This window comes from Hevea brasiliensis, chromosome 11, assembly GCF_030052815.1.
Source record: "Hevea brasiliensis isolate MT/VB/25A 57/8 chromosome 11, ASM3005281v1, whole genome shotgun sequence".
Taxonomy (NCBI): domain Eukaryota; kingdom Viridiplantae; phylum Streptophyta; class Magnoliopsida; order Malpighiales; family Euphorbiaceae; genus Hevea; species Hevea brasiliensis.
In genome coordinates this window covers 20,529,183-20,537,163 of record NC_079503.1, presented here as the reverse complement: position 1 = coordinate 20,537,163, position 7,981 = coordinate 20,529,183, and the positions used below count along the sequence as shown (strand labels likewise).

The 7,981-nt window shown below is 35.9% G+C and overlaps 1 non-coding gene across 1 annotated transcript; it reads left to right on the top strand.

Annotated features, from left to right (window-relative positions):
- Nucleotides 1-7,529: 7,529 nt before the first annotated feature.
- Nucleotides 7,530-7,636, top strand: LOC131170823 (small nucleolar RNA R71). Its single transcript, XR_009141590.1, has one exon. It is a non-coding gene; the product is annotated as a small nucleolar RNA R71 (small nucleolar RNA).
- Nucleotides 7,637-7,981: the final 345 nt, after the last annotated feature.

Below are 7,981 nucleotides of genomic sequence, written 5' to 3'. Positions count from 1 at the left end.
AGCGGCTCATCCACCCCTACCATTAGCTAACGCTTCTGAGATGGAGGATTTGAAGGAGGAACAAATCGAAGGTAAGCTCCAGGAAAATGCCAAATAGGTAGAGCTTAAACCTCTCCCCTCCTCACTAAGTATGCATTTTTGGACTCAAACTCTAAATATCCTGTTATAATCAATGCTAGCCTGTCTAAATTAGAAGAGGAAAAATTACTAAGAGAACTTAGGATCCATAGCAAAGCCATAGGGTATAAGATAGAAGACCTGAAGGGAATCAACCCTTCGATTTGCATGCATAGGATACCCATGGAAGAAAACAGTAAACCCATAATCGAACACCAAATAATACTTAACCCAAACATGAAAGAAGTAGTCAAGAAAGTAATTTTAAAACTATTAGATGCAAGTATCATGTACCCAATCTCTGACAGTAAATGGGTTATTCCATGATGGGTGTTGAATCCACCAAAAATTAAATTAACTAAAATTACCAATTATGAAATATTTTTCTGTAGCAAGTGGTAAATCTAGGTCGAACCCTAGAGACTAAATTATTAAATTTCGCACACTTGTGTAATGGAAAACAGAAGAGACAAAGATTGAGGGGGTTTTGTAACACAAAATCAGAAGAAATTAGAAATTCAAGAACTAAATACGAAAATCTCAATTTAACGCTGCATGTTCAGAGAAAATAATTATTTTAGAACCAAACAAATATAATCGAAATTTGTTTAAAGCAAAAACTAAGGCCAAAAATTCTTTTTCGGTTGTAGAATAATTACGCTGAGCTGAATTTTGTGTTCTGGATGCATAATAAATCACATGAAAGAGCTTCCCAATACGCTACCCCAAAACTGCTCCCACTGCATAATTACTCATATCACACATAATTTCAAATGATATAGTCCAATCAGGAGCCTGGATAATAGGGGGTGATGTCAATGCAGATTTCAATTTGTCGAAAGCCTCCTTGCACTCTTCACTGAACTCAAAAGGGACATCTTTTTATAAGAGTATAGACAAAGGAAATGATATCTTAGGGAAATCCTTAATGAACCTGCGATAGAAACCTGCATGACCAAGAAATGAGCGTACTTCCCTCACAGTTGTGGGGTAGGGTAAGTTCATAATTAGGTCAATTTTAGATTTATCCACCTCAATACCCCTATTAGAGACAACATGACCCAAAACAATCCCCTGTTCCACCATAAAATGACACTTCTCATAATTCAAAACAAGATTTTTCTCAATGCATCTCTCAAGAATAGAAGTTAAATGATGTAAACATGCATCAAATGAATCACCATACACAGTAAAATAATCCATGAACACCTCAATGCAAGTATCAATGTAATATGAAAATAAGCTCATCATGCATCTCTGAAATGTGGCAAGTGCATTACAAAGCCCGAAGGGCATCCTTCTAAAAGCAAAAGTTGCAAAAGGGTAAGTGAAGGTAGTCTTCTCTTGATCCTCTGGTGCAATCACAATTTGATTATATCCAGAAAAGCCATCAAGAAAGCAGAAATAAGACTTACCTGCTAACCGCTCAAGCATTTGATCAATGAATGGCAGTGGGAAGTGGTCCTTCCTTGTTGTTGAATTTGTAACACCCCTATGTTCGGTAGTGCGTTCTACTGTTCCAGTGACCAGTGTTGTCCGGACAGCTAGGATGCCTAGAACTACACTTCATTATGAGTGAGGAGACATAAAATAATGAAATACAAGAAAAGAAAATACAAGAAAAATAAAGGAAAAATAATAGGAAAGAAATGTAACCAAGTTAAGCGAGCCGAGAACCCTAGCGATGGGTGACCGCACCAGGAAGTCACGGCGTGGACCGTTGATTAGACCTGGACTGCGGGGAACCCTGGAAAATATTTATAGGACTTAAAGAGACATCAATTGAAGTATAAATATCATTAGAAATATCAAAGAAAAATTAAAATATTAGTACAAAGAAAAGTGAGAAATCGAAAAACAGACAGAACCAGGTGTTACCGAAAAATCGGGAATGCAACCCGAGCAGGGGCATTATGGTCAATCGACATCCCGAATTTTCTTTTGACCTAAATTTCCATTAAAAATAAATAATACTACACTTGGAAAATATAATGAAAAATTTAATTGGTGGTATATAAATTAAATAGCAAAAATTATGGGTTTAATGTGAGATAAATGAAAGTTAAACATAAAATATATTTGATTTGGTGTAAGTGGACCACTTAGGATTATAATATGTGTTTAGTGGGCAGAATTGCTCCACTAAACACTTCATCTTCCTCACTTGGTTCACCCATGCCGAAATGAAGAAGTGAAAAGCTCCCATGGCCGCCCACCTTCAAAGCTTAACAATCCCATGATCAAGCCTCCTTTTCCCACACCTATTTTCATTAAAATTTATCCCCACTTCACAAGGAAGAAGTAGATACCAATATTAAGAAGTTTTAGTGAAGATTAAGCAAGTCCCAACAATAGGTAAGTTTGAGTTTTTGAATATTTCTTTGTTAAAGTTTGAAAACATGTTATGGGTGTTTACTTTGTGAAGAAATTTTTAAGTTTCGAGGAGTTATTGATATATCCAGTTTGGACAGCCATGGAGTTGTATATTTGATGATTTATTCTTACATATATTTGATGGGAAATTATGTTGAGTAGGGTAATTAATGTCCTAGTAAGTTATTTCCATGTATATGTGGTGATTGTGCAATTGGGATTGAGTTGACGAAATTATGGACACTTTGGCAATGTGAAGCATTTTGGCGGCCTTGAGGCTTCTTGATGAGTGTTTAAATTCATGAAGATATTGGGTAAATTGTGACATTGAGGGTAGATGAATATGTATGTAAATTGGTTGTGGAAATTGTATGTAAAAATTAGGAGTGTTTATGTGTATTTATGGTTGTATTTGGACTTTGTAAATTAGAGTTTCATTTCGTGTATTGAAGATAATTGTATTCTTTCCAAAGTGACTTTAAAGTGAAGTGATATATGGTTTTGGTAATGTACCAAATCAGAATTGGTAAGAGAGATGGACTTATAGCAAGGTAATGTGTAATTGCTAGATGTTTAAGTAATGTATTTAAGGACAGTGTGCATTTCAGCCTATAACTCTAAATTTGTAACTCCAATTGGTATAAGACCAATTGGAGGTGAAACTAGGCACAAAATGTGCCAACTTTCATGAAGGAAACATACCAAAATTCTGCTTGCAAGGTAGCTTGAAAAATGACCAAATCCGGATTAAGTACAATTGAGACCTGAAAATTGACCAATTGGGCAGCAGTTAGTTTTTAGGCCATAACTCACTCAAAACAGGTCCAATTGACCTGAAATTTTAACCATGAATAGTTAAGACCCATATCTATAAGTCTTATGAAGACACCAAAGCCCATAAATGACCATAAGCAAGTCAAACAGCTTGCACAAGTTTGGGTCCAAAAACTGGCCGAACCAAAGTTGACCAAAATTGACCTAAATTGACCAAATTTGATGCCATTTGACCAGCAATAGTAAAATGACCATAACTTGGTCTACATAACTCAGAATGACCTAAAATTTTGCCCCGCGTTCCGTAAGACATAGATCTACAAGTTTGTAGTTTTGACCAAAACTCGAAAACGGAGGGAACTAGGTCGTCCGGCTAGGTCAAACTAGTATCCCGGAATCCAGCAAGTTGCAATAAAATGCACTAAACAAGGAAATGAAATTGGTAACATGTACCAACCCTAAAAGACTATCGAATGTGACATATTAGTGACACTAAAACCTAAATTACCTAGAACGCATCGAGGGTCGATATATTAGGTGATTAAGCAAATAATAGCTTTTAGTGAATTACTTATCAAGCATTATCGATAGAGACAGTTTAATTTAGTACTGAAACACTTCAAATTGTGTCTCTCAGTTAGTAAAGACTCAGGGAAAGGGAAGGAAACACTGAGTCCGCATCAGAGACGATTATCAGAGGTTTGTGCACAATAACTATTTCTTTTGAATTTTTCAATTGAAATGAATTATGACTATTTGTACATTATTGTTTTAAATTGTGGAAATGTGTTTGAATGGATATTTATTGCTTGAAAAGCATTGTAAATGGTTTGAAACTGTGTAAAATTGTTTGAATGATATTGATGGATACTTATTGATTGAAAAGCATTGGAAATGGTTTGAAACCACAGCTATCATGTGTATTGATTGTATTCCTCACTAGCTTGTCTAGTGGGATGAATTGAATTCCCTCTCTGGCTGAAGTGTTGAGGTGTGTGCCTGTTGAGGATGAATTGGATGAGTACTCATATTTTTGCTAGCTAGCTATGTTATTCCTCATTAGTCATCGACTTTTGGGACGAATTGAATACCTCATTAGCCATCGGCTTTTGGGACGAATTGAACTTTGGAACATGATTAAGCTGTGTGTGATTTATTAATTTGTATTATGAGATTGTGAAATGGAGTTAAATCCTTATTGACATTCACTGTCTTTTGAAGCTAACTATGTTTTGATCTCTGAGATTTATTGTGATATTATGTTAAATTCCTTCTGACACTCATTGTCTTGAATTTAACTATGATTTTACATATCCATCATTTAAATGATTTATGAACCGTGATTTAAGTTGTATTTGGTTAATGTTGTGCACCACTGAGACATTGTCTCAAATGATAGCTTTTATTGTCCGCAGTAGACAGATAAACAGGGTAGCAGACTAGGCTGCTAGTACCTCCAGCGAAAGATTTTTGGGTATAACGAGTATACCACATTTTGCATTTTGTACTGTAATGTATGACCACTGTATATACATATTTTTTTGGTTTTGAGCAGTTGTAAATTCAATTTCTACCTTGAAGTTATAAAATAATTATGAGTTATTTTAGCTTGTAAAAATTGTATTATATTTCTTGTATCACAGTCTTTGAAAAATCACTGTGGATTTGAGTTGAGAAATATGTTGGAGTTGAGATTTGGAAAAATATTGAAGTGCTTTTTACAGGTTTTCTGAAGAACTGTTTTATCCAAAATACAGATGCCACTCTGCCAAAATTTTTACAGAAATTCCAAATAATTCAAATATGTTAGTTCTATCACTTCAATTCAAAAAGGTTTTTAACACCTGTAAATAGTGCTCACCACTGTAAAAGAAGTAAGAAAAGTTTTTAAAATCTCTTGTAGTGTATTTAATGGGTTATTAGTAGACGGAGTTGGTAATTCATTAGGTATACTATGGGATCATGTTATGCCTTACAGAGAGGTAGGGTGTGACAGAATTTACCTTGCAGTAGTCTATGCACATTTGCCATCCACTCTGAATCCTTGTTGGAACAAGTTCATTATCTTGATTTGCTACCACAGTGACTCCTGATTTTTTTGGCACTACTTGGACTGGACTTACCCATTTGCTGTCTGAAATTGAGTAAATAACTCTTGCATCCAGTAGCTTTAAAATCTCCTTCTTCACAACCTCCATCATCTGTGGGTTCAATCTCCTTTGAGCTTCTCTACTTGGTTTAGCCTTATCCTCCAGTAAAATCCTGTGCATGCACACTGATGGACTTATACCTTTGATGTCAGCTATTGTCCATCCAATTGCTTCCTTGTGTATTCTCAGAATCCTAGTCAATCTGTCTTCTTGAATCTTTGTTAAATTACTTGAGATGATAATTGGAAGTGTCTCATTGTCTCCCAAGTAAACATACTTCAAATGTTCAGGTAAAGGCTTTAGTTTAGCAACTGGTGCCTGCACCACAGAAGGTAATAATTTTGTGTGAGATACAGGTAAGTCAATCTTTGATACTCCATACCTTTTTTGAACAGGAGGTAATGACTGCAATATCATTACTGCCTTTTGAACCTCTACACTTAATGGTTAATTGGTACTGATTTCTTGAATTCCTTGACTAATCACCACTTCTAACTCATCCTCCATGCTTAACTCAAAAACATCCTGCACAATTGTATCAACAACATCAATAGAAAAAACAGAATGGTCATCAACAGGGTACTTCATAGCATCAAAGATATTAAATTTGACAGGCTCTCCATCAAACTCCATAGTTAAGGTACCATCATCCACATCAATTTTTGTCATGGCAGTTTTTAGGAAATGTCTTCCAAACAAAATTAAAGATGACTTTGATATAGGAACACTATCCTCCATATCCAGAATGTAAAAATCTGCAGGAAAAATCAATTCTCCAACCTACACCAAAACATCCTCAATTACTCCTAATGGGTAAGCATTAGAACGGTTAGCTAACTGAATAATGACACTGATTTCTTTCAAAGGACCCAAATTTAAAGTTTGAAAAACTGAATTTAACATAACATTAATAGATGCTCCTAAATCTGCCATTGCACGTTCAAATTTAGAATCGCCTATTCTGCAGGGAATAGAAAACGAACTTGGATCCTTACACTTAGGGGATAATTTTTGCTGAATTAATGCCGACACATTTTCCCCTATACTGATCTTTTCATTATTCCTCAACTTGCGCTTTGTAGTGCATAGTTTCTTAAGAAATTTATCGTACTTGGGAACTTGTTTGATCCATCAAGTAAAGGTATATTCACCTTTACCTTCCTGAAAGTCTCCAAAATTTCTTTCTCTTGTTCTTCTTTCTTCATCTTGGCCAACATGCAGAGGAATGGTGGAAGAATATAACTATTAACCTTATTTAGTTTAGGTTCAGTATTTACCTCAACTTCAGGAACTTCAGACTTTTTTTCTCCTTGCTTCTTCTTTGGCTCATGTGGAGTCTGGTTATCAACTTATTTCCCACTTCGCAACAGTATAGCACTTGCATTTTCTCTGGGGTTCATGACTGTTTGTGATGGGAGCTTTCCAGAACCTTGAGCTTCCAGCTTGCTCACATATGAGGCTAACTAACCAATCTGTCTCTCTATATTTTGAATGCTATTTTTGGTCTCTTATTGAAACTGTTATGTATTGTTAGCCAAAGCCTTAATAATTTCATCAAGTGACATACCTTAATTTGAGGGAGGCGGAGATGGAGGTGGTTGTGGTTGATTCACTTGTACTCTTTGCTGTTGGTATCAGTTTTGCACCGGTTGATTCCCATAACTCAAATTGGGATGATCTTGCCATCCTGGATTATAAGTATTCAAATAGGAATCATACCTGCATTGTGGCTTTCCATAATGTCCTACTGCATTAGCATGTTGCATTGATTCATCCTCTTGTAATGCAGGACACATGTCAATAGCATGACCCGAACCTGAACAAATTCCAAATACCTTAATAGTTTGCATGTTCCCTACAGCCAATTGCCTCACCAAAGAAGTTAAATCAGAAATTTGTTTCCCAAGGTTAGATGTACTTACCTCATTAACCTTTATGGGTGTGTGATCCATTCTCATTCCAAACTGCTGAAAATTTGCTGCCATGTTAGCAATCAGCCTCCTTACTTCATCTGGTGTCTTGTCAACCAAAGCTCCTCCACTAGCAGCATCTATCATACTGCGGTCTATTAGTAGAAGTCCCTCATAGAAATATTGAATCAAAAGCTGCTCACTTATTTGATGATGGGGACAGCTTGCACATAGTTTCTTAAATCTCTCCCAATACTCATACAAGCTCTCTCCAATGTATTGCCGGATTCCACAAATTTCTTTTCTTATGTTGGCAGCACGAGAAGCAGGAAAATACTTCTCCAAAAATATCTACTTCATCCCATTCTATGAGTTGACAGATTTGGAAGGAAAGTAATACAACCAATCCTTAGCTATGCCCTCCAGTGAGAAAGGGAAAACCTGAAGCTTGATTTGATCTTCTGAAACTCCTTGAGGTTTCATGTTGGAACACACAGCATGAAATTCTTTTAAATGCTTATGTGGATCCTCACCTGCAAAACCATGAAACTTAGGCAATAAATGGATTAGTCTAGATTTCAACTCAAAAGCAACATTTAAAGCAGGGTATTGAATATACAAAGGCTGTTGGTTTAGATCAGGAGCAGCCAACTATTT